This window comes from Anser anser, assembly GCF_964211835.1.
Source record: "Anser anser genome assembly, chromosome: 7".
Classification (NCBI taxonomy): Eukaryota; Metazoa; Chordata; class Aves; order Anseriformes; family Anatidae; genus Anser; species Anser anser.
Window position 1 is genome coordinate 15,061,129 of NC_139727.1, and position 21,396 is coordinate 15,082,524.

General features: G+C 38.0%; 1 protein-coding gene across 2 annotated transcripts in view; it reads left to right on the forward strand.

Annotated features, from left to right (window-relative positions):
• Positions 1-21,396, forward strand: part of LOC310902999 (uncharacterized protein) — a 322,682-nt gene that overhangs the window by 87,711 nt on the left and 213,575 nt on the right. For both annotated transcript variants that reach the window (XM_083845497.1, XM_083845498.1), the window contains one exon: positions 12,778-12,985. The gene's annotated coding sequence lies outside the window, so the exon portion shown is untranslated. The remainder of the gene's footprint in view (positions 1-12,777; positions 12,986-21,396) is intronic.

A 21,396-nucleotide genomic window follows, 5' to 3' on the forward strand; every position in this document is an offset into this window, starting at 1 on the left:
AATTACACAGCTTAATTTACGGTATTTCAATAGCAAGGAATTCTCACTGTAGTCAGGGGCTGCATGTGGGGTAAAATGATCGTGTTCTTGCAATAGAAGAAGACCAGGTATCCTCCCATGCTGCAGAGGCTAAGGTAGGATATTTCTACCCTGTGGGCTGGGATGTTTCAGAGAGAGGCGGAAGGCAAATAAACTTTCACTGCTACTGAAACTAGTTAGAGTGGGCAGGCAGTTCACCATGTGTAAATGAGCTGGGATTGCAATTTAAATGATGCTAATGATTATCAGAAATGAGCGCTGGCTCAAATGTATTAGGAAGGTTGAACCTAGCCTTCTGTCCTTTCAAAATGAAATATTTGTAATACACCTGTTTAATGAGCACAATTCCCTCAAAATGAAACTAAAATGCAGCAATTAGAATAAAACCAGCAAACAGCATTAAAAATAGAAAGAAGTCCAACTAGATTAGTAGATGTTCATGCTTTATTTATTTTAATAGGTTTGTGGAGCTAAATCCCGCACAAGTGTTTGAAAATTTATGGAATTCATTTCTAAAATAAACCTCTTGGATGATAGACATGGCTATGATTCTGTTTTGTCTGTGCCAGGAAAGCCTTTGTTTTTGTATTACAAACTCTCTTTAATAACAGATCTTGTGTTTAGCCTTTTGGCTTCTGGAAGCAAATCGCTCCATTTTGATACCCAGTTACATGTGGCTTAGCCACATGATTTAGCTTTAAGTTCATATTTGTTACTTGATATCAATTCCTGTCCCAGGAAGGTCTGGCAATGGGATTGTACAGCTGAACCATATATTGTTAATGCAACATAATGCTCACCAACTGCACCTCTGCTGCGTTATCCAATGAGCCTGTGTGATAATACTGTTGATTTTGATTGCTTCTTGTACACAGATGTCCTTTTAAAATGCGCTTGATCTCCTGATAGATTTCTAAATATTTCCAATTGACAGCCTCCTTACAAATACCCATTTCAGGAAATGTGAGCCAGCATTTCCATAATCATATTCAGTCATTCGCATAGCCATCACATTTGAATATAATGAGGAGAACTGGTCATACTAAAGCAGAAACATTAATTGGAAGCAAATGCCAAAAAGATGTTTTCATAACGAATGCATCGACATTTAAGTAGCTTCCCAGCATTTTAATATCAAAAATGTGCTGGGATCTGCCAACTCACTTGGTAATCTTGGCTAACACTAGGGAAGTTGCATGTATAGCATTGCTGTAAGTAGAGCCGTTACCCATCAGGCTTCTTGGGATTCTCTGTATTTTAGAAGCAATTACTTGTTGCCTTTCACAATTTTGGCAACAAGTATCAGAGAGACTACAGGTGGGGTTTATTTGCTTGGTTGTTTTGTGTATTTTTCCCAAGAGAAAACACTGAACACTTGATGATACCACTCACGATGACAGAGCAAGGACCTGCAACGTTTTATGGAGCCCTGGATATGGACCCGTTTACAGCCCAGCTCAACAGAATCTGCCTGCCCTGTAGCATTTCTGTGGAGAGTAAGATATGTATTCAGCCTGTTTTCAGCATTTACACAATTAAAAGCCAAATGTGGGCTTTATTGCATGAGGCTTTCACTGATTTGTTTGTAATACTCTGCATTGTGCCTTAGCATCCCAGTGTCTGAAACACAAAATACAGTAAAGCAGGGCTGTAAAACCCACTTCCATCTCCACACTGCAGTTCTAAAGTGGTGAAAAATAAAACACTAGCTAGTTACAAAGCAAAGCTACTGAGAATCCATTTAAGTTTAAGTAATACAGTTGATATCTCATGGCAAGTCATGTGCAGTTCAATCAATCATTGTTTCATTTTTCATTATTCTGTTGGCATGGCAAGCAGGGAAGTGTTGCCAGAGTTAATACCCCAACTGTCTTCTATATGTCTGGAAACTGTTTCATATTGGCCATGAGAGCCTTTTAGGTATTTCCATCTTGTATTATTGTCTATTCCTGATTCTTTGGCACACTGCCGTATCTTATATATTTTGCTTCTGCAGTTTTTTTTATTGCTCCCAAGGCTGTACACAGTTTGTCTTCCTTGCTTTTTAAGTGGAAAACACTTTGTTTTTTCTAGTGAGCTTGAGGATATTTTTCTCACATTTTTCTACATTATTGTGTAATTTTCATTCCTTGTGAAAAGAGGTATTACTTGTAGAGTTCCCAGAAGCTATGGCTACCATTTAAATTGTGTATTGTTGTGTCTCCTGTTATGAGAGGGTTTAAACGGTGTATTTTTTGGGAGCAAGGGGAAAGAATGAAGGAAAGCTGTTTTGGGGGGAGAATTTGTCCATGGGCTTTCAAGGAAATAAATTATTCTCTCTACAAGTATCCCACCAGATCTCAGGTGATACTGCAGGTAAATATACATTGTAGGAAGGAAGCTCAATCACACTCTTTGGAAAAAAAAGTTTGTAAACCCTAATGTCGTTAAGGTGGACTCTGATTATTTTTATTATGATAGTTTTGTTTTCTGTAATGTGACCAAAGTAAGTAGCTTTTTTCTGTTTCTGTCTAGCTTGTGTAAATGTATTAAGACATTATAATGTTGTTGTTGATGAAAATTAGATACAGTAAAATGAATTTCCTCCTTCCTTAAAACATACATCATTAGATGATGCCATGAGGTATAGATTGTATTTGGATTTCCAAAAAGTTCACGCGAAAGCACTAACTGGAAGCTATTAAATGAACTAAAAAGTCAAGGGATAAAAAGAAATTAAAAGTTTCAGATTAATAGAAGACGTGAAGTCAAAGAAGTGAGTAAATACCTAGTTTTCATTGAGAAGGGAGACTGTGAGCATGTCCCAGAGAAATCTCACTGCCTATCGGTAGTCTTGGGAAAGAGGAAGAGGAGAGAGATGGCATTTGCTGAATATGACATTATCTGTGGTAGTGAAAATTAAGGTGGCTGTGAAGAGGTGTATTGGGTTCTCATAACAAGTGATTGGGTGATCAAATAATAAATGAAACGTGCTGTTGATAAGTGTGAAGCATTGTACATGGGAAGAACCAGTCCCGCTCTCTACATGTAATGTAAAGGGTGCTGAACTAGTTGTTATCACTTGTAAGGTATTTCAGATAATTCTGTTAATGTGTCAATTTGCATAGTTTCTACACCTTGATGGTTAGATGCAGTTTTGCTGCCACCACCACCCCTTCAGAAAAATTAGAGCAGAACTTTGAAAGATATGTGAGGAGACCAACCAGGCTTATCACATTTTTGAAACTGTTCCGTACAAGGAATGCTACAGGAAACAAGAAGTCTTCATGCTGGAGAAGAGATAACTGAAAGGGTATGAAGTAGGGAGTCTGTAAAATAAGTGAGTAGGAACACACACAGTGGGTAGGAAAGGGTTAGTAAACATTTCTCCCTGTAGGTGAGAATATTTGGAAACTGATTTAAAACCAAAAAGAAACAGTCTTTTTTTCTCTAGTGCCGTAATTAAACTGCGGAACTCACTGCTGCAAATTGTTGTGGATACCAAAAATGTAACTGGATTAAAACTACTATGATTACTGTAAAGGTAGATTCATCAGTGAGAATCCTGGAAGAGGCTGTGAAATATGAATATACATTATCTGGTTCAGGTAGTTCAGAAGGTTTGCTAAGGGAAACGTGAAAAAGGCTTGCTGTGTTTTTATATAGTGACACAGCCGTTGTGAGAGATAGTGTGCTGTGCTGAATAGACCTTTGGTCTGACCAAGGGCAGCGGAGTCATGTCATCAGTAATACATTAATATGTTACAGCAATGGCTGAAAAATCAAACTCTGCTACTGTATACAGCATGAAATAGGAATTGCACATGTGCTTTAGTCTTGCACATAGCTGGAGTATTTGGCGGAGTAGCGGGCAAGAGAAATGGTGCTGCACTGAATTGCCCTGCCTCTTTCATTGCCAGATATATATATTAATTTTAAGGTGAGGTGTTAGATTATTGCATTCCCTTTTTTTTAAAGTTTAGTGGCCTGTAAGTCTAGTTACTGTTCAGGTTCTGGAGAACTGGATTTTGAAGATCATCTGTGTAGGATAACTGCACTCCTTTCTGTCTTGCATCTAGTGGGTATTGTATCAGTGGAAAGCTGGATGACCTGTACTTGGCAGTTTGTACAGTATGGCTAAGCAGTTGATGTCTCCACTCAAGTTCTTCCATCTGTGTTTGGAACTGGGCTGTTCTAGCAGACAAAAGTTGTCTGTAATGGGAACGGAAGGAAGGAAGGAATGCCCTTCTCTAGAACACCTTTTAGCTTTGTGGAAATACTGCAGTGAGCATGCTGCCATTGTGTGCACTCTTTCACAAATACGCCAGCGGATTGCAGTGCTCTGACTGTTAGGACAGAGGTACTGAGTTCAGTGCAAGGCAGTGAGGTATGCAAAAGTGACGCGTTTCCATGGCCACTGTTAGGTAGCAGATGGGCTGCTGCTTCTCGTGATAATTGGACTACTTCAGTCAACTGTGGCTTCATTCCTAAGTATGAATCCATTGTCATTGGGGCTGGAACTCAGAAAGATAGAGCTTAGCATGGCCAGGTGGTTCATAGTGCAGCTATTTAGGTTTTGAGTGGATTTTTTGTTCAGACCTATCTTCCTGTTTGGACGTTCGGGAGCCAGAAATGATCTGAGACTTTAAAAAAAAAAAAAAAAAAGTCTATGCTACAGGACAGGAAAAAAGCTCTAGTAATTGATCTAGGTCTCACATGTTAAGTAGCAACTATACTGAATTCCAATAGAGAGATCAAGTCACCACTGTGTGTTTAAAATTCTAGTTTGAACTTGTATTTGAGTGTGGTTATTAGAATATTCTTTTATTCCATCTCTGACATGGCAGGAGCTTGTTCCAGCCTGTTTTATCACAGCATCCTGGAGAAAGCTGACCTCCTGACCTTACTTAAACTATGTTGTGCAGTAAGTAATACTTTGTGCATTTCTCTGTAAGACGAAGTGAGCAGCAAGCTGCATGCACAGCCCACATCCATATGGAAGAATTAGGATTGTGCCGGTACTGCTAACTTGAGCTGATAAATGTGCAATGACAGAGTCATATTAGGAACCTTTATTTCACACATTTCAAAGAGGTACCGCAGCCATTAGAATCTGGTGAGGAGTCCTATTAGAATTGCCCATGATGTGAATTACTTCAGACAGCATCCTACCTGTCAGACCTCTGCTGATGTGCTACCAAAGGAAGTTGGGCAAAGTAGCATCTAGCATCATTGCTGAAACATCTACAACAGGTCATTCGACAAGAAATGCATTTAATTCATCAGTCATTAAGTTCATTAATATTGATGTGAGCTCACTTCTCACTACAAATAGATGAATGAAATACAGAATATTGAATAAAACATTTCTCCCAGAGAAATGGGTTGATGAACTTACAGCTTGCAGGAATACAGTGAACTTTACTTGTACTGAAAGAATTTCTTTTTTTAGGTCAGAGTAGGAGCACTGGATGTTCCAGGGAACAGTATGATCTTGGTTTAAATATGCAGGTAGTGATCAACACAAGTGTGGGTGTTAGCTCACGGTTACAACAGCATCTGATTTTCCTGTGCTTCTAACACGTCTAGGAAGTGTTTTATTTTTAATTTTAATTTGTACTCAAGAAAAAGTCAAATCTGCTACCCCTCTTTGCCTTTTTGCTTTTTCCTCTCTTCTCCATTTCATAGTCTTCATTGATATTTGAATCTTTTCTGTCCAGACAGAAAGAAAAAAAAAAAAAAACAAACACAAAAAACACCATTTTTTTTGTCTAGACAGGTGATCTTTACTCTTCCTGAAGACAGTTATTTAAAGCAGAGTGTTAGAACAACATTTATCAATGTTATTTGCGCTACACACCCAGAGAGTCTCTCACCCTTCGCTTAGGACTGGAGTAAAATGTGGCCCTATCCATGAGTGTTTATAGTCTGTTTTAAAATGTTGTACACAGTAATGTTGTAAAAGGCTTCTTTCTCTATACGGCCTCTGGCTACTGCCACCGTGTGTCGCCATGCCTTCAGAGGCTCTGGTTTAAATTTTCCCCCATGCTGCCTGGATGCATGGAAAACCAAACGTAGAGCGTGAATGCTATTCTGACTCTGAGCACTATCTCATGGTGAACTCATGCCAACACTTAATCATTGCAAAGCTGTACTTGGGGACTGGTGTGTAAAACAGGCCAGCCTACCTTATTGGAACATTCACCGTATATTGATGGTTTTATTTGAAGGAACCTAAGCGAGATGGGTGGGTATAGTCTGATGACTCTTTCAGCTGAAATTTGTAGTGTTGAGTTTTTGTGTATTTACTTGAAAAACAAACTACTCTTAATTATTGTTTTTTTAATGGAGTAGTGCAAATTAAGTGGTTTAGATGTATAGGAACTAAAGCAGCTGTTGAGATAGCTTTGATGTTGAACAGCATGAGAAGGCAGGATGGCAAACAAAGCTTGTTGGTCTTTCAGTAGCATTAACATTGTGATGAGGGGAACAAAAGTTGAAAAGGTGTTGGGGAACAAATAGAAAATTGCAGTATCACTGTGAACAAGGGAAAGGTATATTTTCAGAGGTTGAAAAAAGAGGAGGTAGGAGAATTGTACATCTGAGGAATATTCTTTAAGAAAAGATGGTTACTATCAGATATAGGGAAAGGAGTGTGCAGGGGGAAAACCAGTTATATTGGTGTATAATGAGAAAGTTACTTGAGAGCTACATTGTGGGCTGATGTGCATCATATGCAACTTACTGAAGTCTAGGATTTCATTAGTCTAAACCAGAGCAAATACTGTCTCCTGGTATTATTGAGACAACTGTATTTGGCTTAGAGACTTGAAGGCTTCTTTTGTACTTGATGAGAAAAGCAGTAGGAGAAGGGAGTCTGGTAGCCTCCTGTGGGGATAGAGATGATTTAACTGTGTGAGGGGATGCTGACTCAGTAGGACAGAAATGTTGTAGGACAAAAAGTTCAGTGATGAGGGCCTTTACAAGTGGCCAGATGAAGGCAAATGAGGCATTCCTAAAGCTGCTAGACAAGAAGAAAAAAAAAAAGTCATTAGAGCAGTAGCCAGCAACATAAGAGGAGATTGCAATTTTCTGGTGGCTGTTTGGGATAATAAAGTGTCTACTGAGGAACGGGAAAAGACTTCACCTTTTTTAATGAACTGTTTGCTAAAGACAAGTAGAAGGGTTAACACTTTTAGGTCAAATCACCACCTGCTGTAGATTTAACTGAGATTGGCAGAGCGCCACTGCTTCCAAGGAAGTTCTGCAGATTTACACCAGTGCAGGTTTTGGACTCAGCCGTTTTGGTATATATTTTTTTCAAACAAATAGTGTGTAGTCAGACAGCTGCCTTGAAAGTCAGGAAAATGAGCACCAGACTACTGATGTCCTCAATATAATAATCTGTATTTTATCTTTCAGAGAAATTTTGGAAAAAAATGTAACAAAAAAAAAAAAAGAAATTACTTCCCACTTGCAAAAAATAAACCAGCAAAAAACAATAGAGTTAGATATCTACTTAAAGTTGAAATGGGTTCTGGAGCTGGATCTGCAACCCTGAAAACCGTTCTGTAAATACAAGTGTAAATCTTAAGGCCAGCGTTGGGTGACAGTCTAGTCAGCAGCAGGTGAAAAATCAAAATGAAAGTGCTATGAACATCAAAGTGAGGCAAAATAATAGCATACATTTATCCAGCACTTAACATTTTGAAATTGTATGACCATTAAGTAATACAGAAAGCTGCATTGATCTCAGATGCATGGAAAGTAATAAAGGAAATGCTGTATTTCTACAGACTCCATAGCTGTAAGCAAAATATTATTTAGACTGGAGGACTACAGTAAAGAAATACTGTGACTAAGGAACTATGGGTGATTTAAAATGAGAGGACACGTGTGCTTTATCTCTGGATTTAATAAAAAAAAGACATATACATAGAGGTTAGATTGAGCAGCCATTTGAAAACAAAGTAATTGGTATTTGAAACTGAAATTGAGTTAACTGAAGTGTTTAAGAGAAGATTAGCAAACAAGAGAATATCATAGACTCATAGAATCATAGAATGGCTTGTGTTGGAAGGGACACTAAAGCTCATTCAGTTCCAACCCCCTGCCATGGGCAGGGCCCCCTCCCACCAGCCCAACCTGCCCGAAGCCCCATCCAGCCTGGCCTTGAACACCCCCAGGGATGGGGCATCCACAGCTTCTCTGGGCAGCCTGTGCCGGTGCCTCACCACCCTCTGAGTGAAGAATTTCTTCCTAATATCTCATCTAAATTTCCGCTGTTTTTGTTTAAAGCCATTTCCCCATGTCTTATCTGCCCAAGCAAAAAGTTGCACACCATGTTTTTTATAAGCCCCCTTTAAGTATTGCAAAGCTGCGATGAGGTCTCCCCAGAGCCTTCTCTTCTCCAGGTTGAACAGCCCCAGTTCTCTCAGCCTTCCTTCATAGGAGAAGAATAAGTCTTTGTGAAGGAAAAATTAAATACTAAGAATTGTTCTGCAGACATTTAAGGAAATAAAATAGTCAAGAGCACATACTCAGTGTGTGTTTTCCCCTTCCTGGTTGGCCCCCTTGTAGCCCATGGGCTCTGCTCTGCAGGGGTTGGAGGTGGCCTGCCGGCAGGCGTAGACCAAACTGGGCTGGGCCAGGGCTTAGGTTTGGCCTCGCAGCTTGGGGAAGGAGGTAGAAAGCTGGGCTTCAAAAAGGCCGCCTGCTGCAGAGACTGTATTATGCATCATATGGAGTCAATATTAAAAAAATAAATAAAATCCAAACAAAATGGTGATAATCCATCTAAATGGTTAGATGTCATTGCTCTCCCTGTGGCTAATCCTTTATGTAAAGATAAGTGTATGTCCAGAGGGTTTCTTGGGTACTGTCAAACTTAATTTACTCTCAAAAAAGGCAAATGGAGGAAAAGTCATCGTGATCCACAGCGCTTGGTTTTGATGCAGGATTTGACGTTATTTCTTGACTTCATTGCAGGGGCAGGGAAGAAGGCAGGGCTCAAGTTCTCAGAAGAGAGACTGCGATAGAGTGCTGTGCTTTGTGGTGAATTCGTACATCCATAGCCTTAGACAAATTTATTTTTGTAGATGCCATATGTGAGGGCTTTTCATAGTTGCCATCTGTGGAATGGAAGGCAATTCAGGCAAAAATGTGCACAGTTGCAAATATTAGAAAATATGGTTATTATAAAAAGTCACAAGAACTTGATGCAAATGTTCCAGCTACAATAGAAGGGCCAGATTCTAATAGCATGCATGATGCACAGTAACAGGTTTTTCTTAGGTATGTTGGGATGTTCATGCTGCGCCTGAGATTAGAATCTGTCCCAAAAATGGATTATTGGCATACAAAAGAACCAACGATGAGGAAAATCAAATTTTACCAAATTTTTCCTCACCTTTAATATGCGAAATTTGGCTTTTGACATGGTTCTTAATCTTGGCAGTTTATTAGGAAAATTAGCAATAAAAAGAATAAGAATATAAATAATCCTTTCCCTCCATAAGAATTATGTCATCAAGTTGAGATACAGATGTGATCTGTCCACAACCGGTTGCCCCAAGCAGTTCACAATTTTTATTTTTTTTTATATTTAAATATTACATGAAGCTAACAGTGATGGCATTACCAGAGGGATTTCCCTGAGTGGGGGGTTACCTCAGGTGTTGCTAGTGGTAGAGTTCTGTTGTGTGGAAGCTGCAAGCAGGCCTTTAACCAAATGACCAGATACGAAGTAAAGGACCAAACCCTTTGAAGAATGAGTGTTTTGTAGAGTTATTATATACCCCTTTTGCTGTATCTGAGCTGCACAGTTTTTCATTCAACACGACCGGATCCTTAATTTATTGCAACCAAAGGGCTACTAATGCAGACAAATTCTAATAATAGATTCAGGATTTTAACAAAGGCTAAAATCACAGGAATGGTCAATGTGAATGTTTTTCTAATCTACAACTTCTCAGTGATTTCTGAGAGCAATAACCTTCTGCTAGTCATGCTTCTGAGACCAGCTATAAATCTTTACAGCTCACAAGTGAAGCAGTAAAATTTCAGTGGCAAAATGTTTGTCATGTTAAAAATGTGAAAAATATGCCACTGTTCAGGGACAGGAAAGTGTCATGGGAAATACTCTTAAGACTAACTGTGAATATACAGTAAACGTGAAAGTGCACGTAGTTTTAAGATGTTATATTTTATCAAGATTTTGCTTCTCAAGCGTTGTTTTAACTAGCCATCTCTCTTCAAATATTTGGAAAATAGAAGGATTTCATTCTTCATCTATAAACTATATGAATCTAAATATGAGCCAAGTGGTGTTGAATAAGCTACTTTTTAGGCTTAAGGTATGCTTTTGCATGAAAAGGTTTGAGCCAAAGAATTATGTATTTTTACTTTTATATATATTAATCTAAATCCCCAAACCTCATTTTTTCTTTAAAATCATAGTGGTTCTCATTAGAAATATCGTGGAATATATCTTTAGGTATAGGTTTTAAGCTACATCTTCAACAAACAAGTCAAGCTATACAGGATACCATATCAAGTGAGACTTGAATGCGTTGTATTACCAAGAAATATGTTCCACATCTCAGCATTTCCTTTCCAGTTCTAGTTTTCCACAAGGACAACAAGAATGTAAGAAATGATAACTACTGCTATCATTATAATCAGCTGTATTTACTGGTATGAGCACTTGTAGCAGAGTTTACCTCATTCTGACACTGAGATGTAGGTCTAGATTGAATTGATATGCCTTGACAGCCTGTCTCTCTTTGAAATGAAAAGGTGGGGGTGTTTCTGAGGGAATGTCTTCCAAAACAAGGGATGTTTTCCATAGAAACCTTCTAGAGAAAGGAAAATTATAAATGAACCCAAGTCACAAATCTCTGCAAGTTGCATGGTATATTATAGCCTGGTTTAAAATATAAATTAAAAAGGTCAAGTCACACCTACCAGTTGAGGTTACGTGTCATTATGGGCCTGGATTACCTAGTTTCTTATTAATTTGCATATCTTACACTTAGCTCAGTTAAGCACACTTACCCTTTCTAGGAAAACACATAGCTAAGCCAAAGCCTTTGTAATTGCAATTCCCAGGAAGGCCAGGCCTTACCTGTGGTGTGCAGTTCTATGTGAGATGTCTGTGGCAGGTTGCCCCATGTGAAGTCATTGAGGATTGGTAGGTCATATCGCTTTGACTCGGAGTACAATGGTAAGCTACTCAGGCGAGTGAGTTGTGCAGGATGTGCTCCAGCAGGGTGTGTTCAAATCATTTATCATGCTTGGCTCCTTCCACACGAGTGGATTCTGCTGGCAAGATACCCTGTTCTATTTCTTTGTTTCTGGTCTGGCATCTTGATTTAGTCAGTCACTGGGATGAATTGTGTGAAGAAATACTGTAATGTAAATTTTTGTAAAATGCAGTTGGCAGTCTCAATTTTGGGCCTCCAAACTGCTTTCTTAAAAAAAAATAATTCAAGTTTCCATTTCCTTTTTTCCCCTTATTTATTTATTTATTTTACTGTTGAGTTAATCTAGTTTGTATTTACTTATATATCATTTTCCTGTATATATATTTGTTTAAAATAAGCGTTTAATTTAAGGAAAAACAATTCTTAAGAAAAAAAAAGTTCTTAAAAATTTTTGTTCAAGAAAAAAATAATTTGTGTATTAAGTCAAAGTTCCTATAGAAAACAGTTTTCTACGTAAATTTAACACAGGACATGTTTTCTCAATTTTTCATTAAGTTAAACAGCAAGTATAGTTTCACATTGGTATTGATTTCTCTTATGTAACAGATGTGCAAGTGTTTTGTAAAAATAAATACAGTACATAAAAGAAAGTCAAAGATGCGATGGCCTCTTTGGAACTCTTGGCAGTTTTAAAAGACAATTGTGTGGGTTTCTTCCTCTTTTCTAATTTTCTGCATTTCTTCATGTGCTTTGTTGGTGTCAGCTTGCGCAGAGCATAGCCTAGCTTTGTGTAGAGGACAGATGAGAAGAGCTGGAATTGATGTGCAGAGCAGTAGAGATGGTTGAAGTTTTCATGTGGAACTGAAGGACACAATGCTAACCCCAAAAGATCTGCCCATTGCGGTGCTTCACCACAAAAATAGTCTGTTGTCCACTGCTGTCTTGGTCTCAAATTGTTCACCTGGTCACCACCTGTGGAAAACGGACTTGAATGCGAGGGCAGATTAAATCTTTCTATTTTCTTTCCTTTCTCTAAAATAGGTGTGAAATCATGCAAATGTCACTCCTATGTCTGTGTTATTTCTTGAAAATGTCACCAGTGCCTGTGGAAGTCATTGTACCTCAGTGCCGCAGAAGCTGTTCTTGGGCCCTATTTCAATGTGCATGTACACGGCACCAATTTCTGCTTTCATATTGGAACCGCTTCAGAGAAACTTAAATGAAACTAAATCATGGGCTCTCCTTCCAAGCTGAGAACAAAATAATTTTTCTTTTAATGCTGATTTGGTGCCAAATGCTGCATACCAGATTTGTGGTATAAAGTCCAGGGCAAACTGGGAGGAAAAAGAAGAGAAGCTGATGTTAGGTGGTATTTTTCTAAAGTTTGCCAATGACAGAAACATTAGTATGGGAAAATGTTTTCCCACCGGATTTTTTGTCTGACAGGGAAGGAAGCACCCAGGCCTTTTCTCTCCTGATATTCTGCTTGTTGCAAAATGAGTTGTGTGTGTTAGTGGACTACAGCTGGAGTTGTGTTGTGTTTTACTCATTCCAGTGACTTTGGCTGAGTCAGAAGTTCACCTTCATTTTCACCTCAGTGATCCTACCTTTGTACCTGGCCATCTGATTTCAAGTCAGGGCCACAGTGCAAGAGTAAAGAACGTTCCCCTTCAGCTGGACTCTCTGTGCCCGGAGGGAGAGCTTCAAGCAGAGTTTCCTGTGGCAGTGTGGAGAAATGGGGTTGTTACTGAAGCGCCCTAAAGGTAAGGCCTTACAGCCACTACTAAAATAGAAGCTGCTTTTCTGTGGGGGTGCTACATGATTCTCCTGTCAATTTGCAAATGCTTTGCCTTTGGCATTTCTCTAATTTACTGCACAATTCTACACTGGTATATTGTGACAAATAACTGATACCTAGTTTTTACCTATTCAAGGCTGGAGCCAGCTTCCTCTGGGGGCTGACTAGCTGAAAACAAGCAACCTCCCTCTGGCAGTAGACTCTTAGAAGCAGCAATTACGTAAACCTCCTGATGATGGCTTCATTAGTGCCACCATTTTTGAAGCCAGGGTGGCAACTTGTGTAGTTGAGGGAGGAAGCAGGACTGCAGTGAGGGAGCTGGCTCTTGCTTGCAGTAGTCACTACTTACTTGTCCCATCCCACCAGCACGAGCAGGGTCTTTTCCAGGGCTGCCATCCTCTCCTGCTCCTTAGCTCCCCTGTTGTGTTTTGCTTCTCATCTTCAGGGTAGGAGACTAAGTTTTCTCTTCGCTGCCAGGAAGCATCCAGCTGGCTCTGCCAGCTGCCTTCTCTCTACACCTAAGACCCTTCAGCAGCAACTCAGACAGCCTCACCCTCTCAGGGTGTGTGTGTGTGGTGCTGGAGCTTTGGAGTCTCCTGAAGTGAGGAAACATTCCCCATCAGGTCTTGCAGCTTGGTGCTGAAGCATGTTCATGGCAGATGGAATCTGTAGGGAGTTGAGATAACAAATTTCTACTAAAAAAACCTTGCTGCTTTGTTAAAAGCATCTCTCTGGTATGAGTAACTCAAGTGTTTGGCCTGCCATGTTTCAAATTTTTCCTCTATATCACAGTGATTTTGAGTGTCACACAGTTGCTGGAATTAGATTATTTTAACAGGAAAAAACGTTTTGTCTTTATTTTTTACTTCAAACTGGCTAAGACTTTTTTTTTTTTTAACCTTCCCCTTAAATTCAGATGGGGCATGTGCTTGTGTTTATAAACAGCTAGACATTAGTTTATAACAAGAAGCATTAGACCAGCATAATTTTGTCTTGGGAAAGAAGTATTGTTTTCCATTTAAAAGAAAGAAAATATTGGAAAGTGAATCCTGGGGACATTAAGTCATTAGTAAGGAAAAACTCTATTGAAATCAAACTCATAGGGATTGGCCAGACAGCAAAGTACATATCCATTGCTGTAGAAAATTTTTTTCAGGCTAACACGAATTTATTGAAAACATCTGGTCCTATAATTAACATATGGAGTACTTACCATCTTCGCTTGTTCAGAATGCCAGACTTCCATTACAACATGAACAAAAGGTATTGTGATGTACAAAAGTTCAACCAGGACTAAAGAGAGAACTAAAGAGGTTTAACTAACATTTGTGGCAGTGCGATAAGAACATAGCTGGTTCAGTTCCTCTCACTTTTTCTTGCATCTTCATATTATTCTTTTTATCTCAAACATTTGACCCCTTTTACAGCATTTCAACTGTTTTCCACTATTAGATGTTTTCAAATATCGGATGTTTGTGACTGAAGTTCAAAGCAACTTTAAAAACACACAAGTGACATTCTGCCATTTAGGGTTGTACACCACTTTTTCAGTTAGAGCAATAAACAGTGAAACAATGGCTACAGAGACAAGAAAATTAACTGCAAAGATAGAGGGCTTTGATGAATAACAAACCTCTGCCAGCATGCGTGCAAAAAGCTCACAGTGGACAAAGTGGGTTGAGCCAGGGAGCTGTCAAGATTTGTATCACCTCCACTGATGGCTAATTTTATATCTGCAGGCAAGTCATGTAACTGTCTCTGGATTGGGTTTTTCTTTGCTGTAAATCCACGAAGCCTCATGCATTTCACTGCATATGTGTCAGCTTAGGAATTCAGCCAATTTCTTTCTCTGGAATATGGCAAGCTGATGAAGGGATTCAGCATTACCCCTCTAATATTAAAAGTTTATAGTACATTTTGGGCTTTAAAAAACAAAAGCATTTACCAGGGCGATAAAAATTAGTTCTTGACTCTCACATTATTGTTTTTAAGAATAAAACCTATTTCGAGTAGGGATATGTCAGTCTGACCCTAAATGAACGCAAGCAAAAAAATTCTGTACCCATCAATCATGAAGATAAGTTTTGTTGTTCATCAGAAAGACAGGATTGTCTTATGTTTATGACTGTTTCCTTTCACAACTCCGTCAGTCAGGAATATCATTGCAGAAACTTTCCTTAAATTAGATGTTCAGATGTATTTTTCTCTACGCTTGCATAGATTTTAGACTACTCCCCTAAAAATGAAAAATCCCATTAGATTCAGTCACATGTCTGTTTTAGTTAGGAAATCTGTATTCAATAGCTTGTCTTCTTCCTATTAGTTCTTTCAGTACAATGTGATTTTTTTCTTGAGCTTCTTCAGTACCTGTATTTACTGTGAATTATATTGCTTTAAATTTTTCTGTCAGTCAGAGGGAAGAGCTAAGAGGAAGTGTCAGTGAAAGTAAGGTAAACTGTGATTGTCAGACTAAATACTGGTGTTCCAAATGCAAAATCACCTTTGCAAGAGGTATCGGTGACACTGTACAACTCTTAATGCTCTTGAACTGTTTCTGTTGTGGTTGGTAATAGAGGAGGTAGGAGGCACTTCTGCATTGAGGGAAATTTATTTCATTGCCTTTCTTAAAAACGACTGCTTTTGGAAGTGAAGGTTGGGATATGATGGAGCCAGAAAGTTGCTTTTATTTTTTATTATGATATCACATTAAAAAAAGGGCCCATCCAAAAAAATAAAAAAAAAGTCTTGTGATAAGTATATTACCTTAGTTCCTTGGCATTGTAGCTGGTAGTGGGAACACACTGCTAGGGCTTCTTCTCTAAAACATATCCTCTGTGATTTTGTAGAGGTATTCACACTACAGCATGCAAAGCAGCAAAGTGAATGCATTTATTATAGTTTTTTTCCCTGTGCAGTTCATGTGATCTAATGGAACGATTGACTGCCCCAGCATCCCTTTCCAACTGCAGATTTCTTAGTCCCAGAGGTGTCTCTGGAACATGAGGGAGCAATGCAACAGAAGTTGCTAAAGCCACTAATTAGAATTGTAATTAACAGATAAGGATATGTGAGGATTCTTTTCCTCATAGGGGATTCAGATGCGGTATTTTAGCTATAGTTTCTGTCAGTGTTAGGTCTAGCATTAGCCTCAGATTTTGCCTGAAGGAGAAGCCACATTCACTGTAGAATTAACAGCAACTCTTTTTATGTGTGGCTAGAGGGCTATGTGGAAGCTTTAAGGGAATCGGCTGATCAGACTCACCTCTGTCTACTTCAGCCATTCCTGCTGTTGGAGGAAATGAAAGTTCAGGGGTTATTCAGTAAGGCTGTGGGATGGAGAAGAAGAGCTGCTGAAAGAAGGGAATCATAGGACCACAGAATCGTGTGTGTTGGAAGGGGCCTTAAAAACCATCTAGCTCCAAGCCCCCTGCCTTGGGCAGGAAAGTTTGCCCTTTAGGGGGGGGTAAGATTAGCAACAGAAGGAGGACCTAAACAGAAGTTTAGACAAATAAATTCTGGTTAGTTTGACATAATCTAGTAGGTAGTCTGTTTATTCAGGAACTCACATACACTTGAATAAAGTTTTAAGGGAATGAAAGCATGAATTTCAGCCCAAAAGAAGTGGCAGCAGGAGGGCTGGACACTTCAGCAACATGAGCAATACCTTGAAGATGTGGGACTCCTAGGAAGATGCAACACCTGGATCTGGGCGCAATTCTGGAAGGAGGAGTTGCTGGTCCTTAACACAATGACAGACAGCTCAGTGATAAACTCAGGTAGGCAGTAATGACGTGCTGCTTAAAAAAAGTAAAATAAATGAGGCAATATGCTGCAGAAGTCTTGGCTAGAGGGCTTGTTGTAGGAAGAGAAGATTAAAGCAGTGGCTAACGTAGGTCACTGTAAAATATATTGTTCAAAGATGTATAATTACTTTCTTCTTTTCAGCATCTCCCCAAATGCCAGCATTGGTAAGTTTAAAAAGATAATGAAATATTCATGCAAAATCTTTGTATCCCTAATATTTGAAACATTCACCTGAATTATAAAAATGTGAATTCAGTCACGATTAAAGTTTAATGAATGCAGCATTTGTATTATGTTCAGGACAGTTTGGCTAAAAGATTCCTCAGGAAAAAGACAGGACTTGTACCAAATATGCTTGTGATTCTTAAACCAAGATCACGGCCTAATAGGGTTGGAGAAAAACACTAGTGGAATGAGAAGAAAGGTTCCTTCCTGCTTCTGTGGCCAAAGATTGTGGTGACTGTCCTGGTGCTATAGATTTGCCTTAGCCAGAGTTTTTAACAGCTTGGATTATTGCTTTGCTGGCGATGTAACAGCATAAAAAAGATTGTCCTATTTCATAAGTATGTATTATTTTTTTTTGATGAAGAAGAAAACTTTATCTTCTATGGGAGCATGGTGCTGCCCATGCTTTGGAGAACTTAAGAATACCAGAGAATCGATAGATTAACTATTTCAATGATAAGTGCTCATCACTATTCCAGTTTAAGCTACTGATGTAACTTTTATTAAGAAACAAAGCTAAAAATTCTACAGTCTGATACTGATAGAATTGGAGTGCTTGAGACTAAAGTCGAGCTCTGCTGCTTCAGTAACTAAGCAGAGGCATTTCTTAGACTAAAAATACTGTGTTGAACATCAGGAAGTCACATTATATCAGCTTAATATTAAATTAAAGTTCTTTCATATACATCATTATCTCCTACTAGAAGATGTGCAGCTGTTCATGCAATCTGCACCCAGTCAATAGTTTGTGACATATCTTGAGCAAGTATTTTATCAAAAAAACACCATGTCTAACTTTGTAGCCATCAATTTGGAATTTTTTCTGTGTATTTGTTAATAGATGTATTCCTTTGTATGCTGTATTCCAGCAGTGTCATATTTATGTTCCAGCAATTACCCATACTTAATGCTCCTTTGTGACCTTTATGCATGTAAGGAGTAATGAAAACGCACTTGGGACTTGTAAATGTCATGGTCAAGTTTAATCTTTCATGATTGTAAGAAGCTAAGCATGCATAATGGAAAATAGTGAAATAATTGCTTCTTAACCTGGAAAATCCTGTTCAGGTTATTCGCACTCTATTTTATGTGTGTTAAAATACCTTCACGTAGTCCCCATTAGAGGGCTGCCTTCAGTCACTTCATTTGAGATACTGGAGTTCTTCCTTCACAGGGGGATGACTGCAGTGCTAGAATTAGTAGCAATCCTCCTTTGGTTCCCATATGCCTCCCATTTCCAAACCTGTATGTACATCATTAACTGTATTTTTGAAAGCTTAAATGAAGGTAAGTTGTATTCAGGTGGAAATCTGAATAGGAGAGCAGTATTTTTTTCCTAGGATGCCAAATAGAAAAGGTTTTGAAAATCACATTATACTTTGCCTGAACAGTGATTACTCTGAAAAGCAAACATCCCAGCTATATTTGGTATTCTTTGTCACTGGCAGTTACTCATAGCATATTCTGTAAATAGTCTTATGTTTTCATCTGTCATAAGGTGTAGAGGTCTAGGCAAAAAGAAGAGTAATGTGGAGAAATATTGTTGTGCCCCCTCCCCCCCCGCCCCTTAAATTCAGTGTTTAGAAATGAGTTAGGAGTTTGTTAGTATCTGAAGTTCCTCACTATTCAGAAGGTTTGTTTCCATTTGCTTTTGGCTTCGTTCACAGTAGAAGAATAGCCGAATGAAAAATAGGTTTTATTTTTAGGGGTGATGCTTCCTTGTTCTTTCTGATTAGTCATAATTGCATAAGTGTTGAGACAGATTTTCTTCTTTCTGTTCCTTGAATGGGATCAGCAGCAATATGACTGATAACGAAATGGCACCGACTCTGTCTCCTGAATTAGAGGGACCATTCTTAGGAGAAGCAGCAGTCATTTATTCAGGGGATGAAGCAGTATCAACTACAGTGATGTATTTTTTTTCTCCATAGACTTATGAACTAAAGGTTCATTAAGCAAAGAATATCAAGTATGTAGGAAACTGGAAAAGTTAACCAAATATAATGCAGAAGAGCAGGAAATGAAAGGAGCTTAGAAAAGTGATGACATCATAGAACTAATAGCTTTTCAGAAACAAATATTTGTCAAATACTAATTTTAAAATATTTTTCTTGCTTTTGTTAACATCCAAGTATTTCTTAGTTATCTCTTACCTTGTACAATTGCTTAGTTGTACTGAAATTGCTGTGAGGTAGGCAAGTTTTAATTTTAGCACCTTTATATTGTAGAGACTTAGGCATTTCAATGGGACCTGCAGGAAAGGGTAATAACTAGTGGGAATATGCATCGTGGAAGTTGGTCTTAAATTAATGTCTATTGTAGCCTTGAGGGTTTGTTTATATTACCAGTCTAAGCTATTGCTTCTAAGGGACTGTTTTGTATATTGATTGCAAAGATTTATTTTAAATCTCCTCTGATAGTCATTGCAAATCACAGCTTTAACTTTTAATTATTGTCTAGGCAACTGTTTTTCTGAATTATATTCAATGTCACAAGTATTTATTTTCTTCTGAACTCCAAAAGGCCATTATAAATATAGGGTATCTGAGGTTCACTTGATCTGAGAAATGAGAAATCTGAATTATAAGATAATTCAGTTGATGTTTTAGTGAGAGGGATTTAGAGAGTTCTCTCAGTAAAATAACTCCATGCATATGGAGTTACATAACTTACATAAGTTATAATAACATATATAAGTTATATACTCCGTGTTAAATATGGATGGATATGCTGACTCCAGACCATGGACCACAGTCTTTTCTTAATGTAATTTTGAAGTCATTTTACCTGTTCTATTCTCAAGGGAGACATTTTTGCAGGAAAAATAATAATAATAAAGGTAGTGCTTTTACTGTAGAATATTATTTGGTCCAATTAGTCTTAATTTTGAGAATATAAATTTATATATTAAAAAATTAAAAGTTTGTGTTTCATGGTTTTTTTTTCCTTAATAGGTCATGTTAAATTTTCTTCTAGTTATTACAAACTAGTCTTGCAGTTAAGATTTAGAGCTTACCTAAGGTCTGTTTTTTTTTTTTTAGAAGATGGTGATTGTTTCAGATCTATCATGGATATTAATACATAGAGATATTAATAACACAGACAAGTTTTTAAATGTGTAGTTTTACTGATCCAATATACAATTATTTATTCTTTCTCAACTTTTTTTAAAATCAAGCTAGGTTCAGCTAATAACCTTTAAAATACAAAATAGCGGTATGAAAGAAATATTCCTTTCTGCAATATAAATGAAGATTATGATCTGTAGCTTTTAGCATAATACAATGGTATCCTGAAACAATCTGTAGTGGGAGAATTATGCGAGACATAATGGGCATTCTGGACTAGCACTCAGATAGTCCAGTGAATACAAATGGTCATTGCAGGCAAAAATGCAGGCTGAATGTAATAAATGAATTTTGTGTATTTGTTATACTTCATATTCAAAAGCACTCTGTACGTTTTTTTGCATAGAACCTCTACATGTTCACTACCGAAGGTCATGTGCTTTCTTTGTTGGTTTCTGATTTCACCATATACAATTATTTATATATGTATATCTGCTCTTTGTTCTCCTTACTATCCATAAGCCATATCCTTGGTCACATTCCTGTAGTGACAGTAATTAACTATCAGCAATTATATCCCTGGGGTTTCCAGTATCATCCTCTGTTTTTATTTGAAGGCCTCTGCCATCATCTCATGACTGTCAGTAATTTTGAGAGCAGTTTTGAGTGTTTTATAGGTGACCAGGGGATACTTAATCATAGCTTTATATGTTAAATTTAGAGCATGGCCATAGCATTTCATGTGTAGCATATGGTTCTTTCTTCTACAGTTTTGTACTATTCTTACCTTCCAGAGGCTATTTAATGTTTAACTTTCTTTTCTCAACTGAAATAAAATAAGTAATCATCTTATCTCCAAAACTAGCCAGAACAATAAATCTAAAACTAATCATGTAATACTTGAATCAAATAGTACAGAACAGCTGCAAAACTCCGTTAAAGGACAACTGGGGATTCTCTTCCCTGGAGAACATCTGTTTCATAGGTACCATGTGCATACACATATCTCCACTGCTTCCACAGGTTCGTGGCAAGTCTGTTTTTGAGTATCAGTGGTCTTAGATTTCTTTCATAAGTTACTACAGTAATTCCCTCTTACCTGTAATTTTCATTCCTAATTATTTATTCAATATTCAAAATTTTGGATGTAACGGAAAATACTGAGCAGGTCTTGTTACCTTCAGTCGAATTCTCTATTTATGCAAAATGTAAGAAAATACTAAATTTAGAGTAGGAGGCAGTAATCAAAGTTTTCTACAGCACAATAAGATAATGCTTT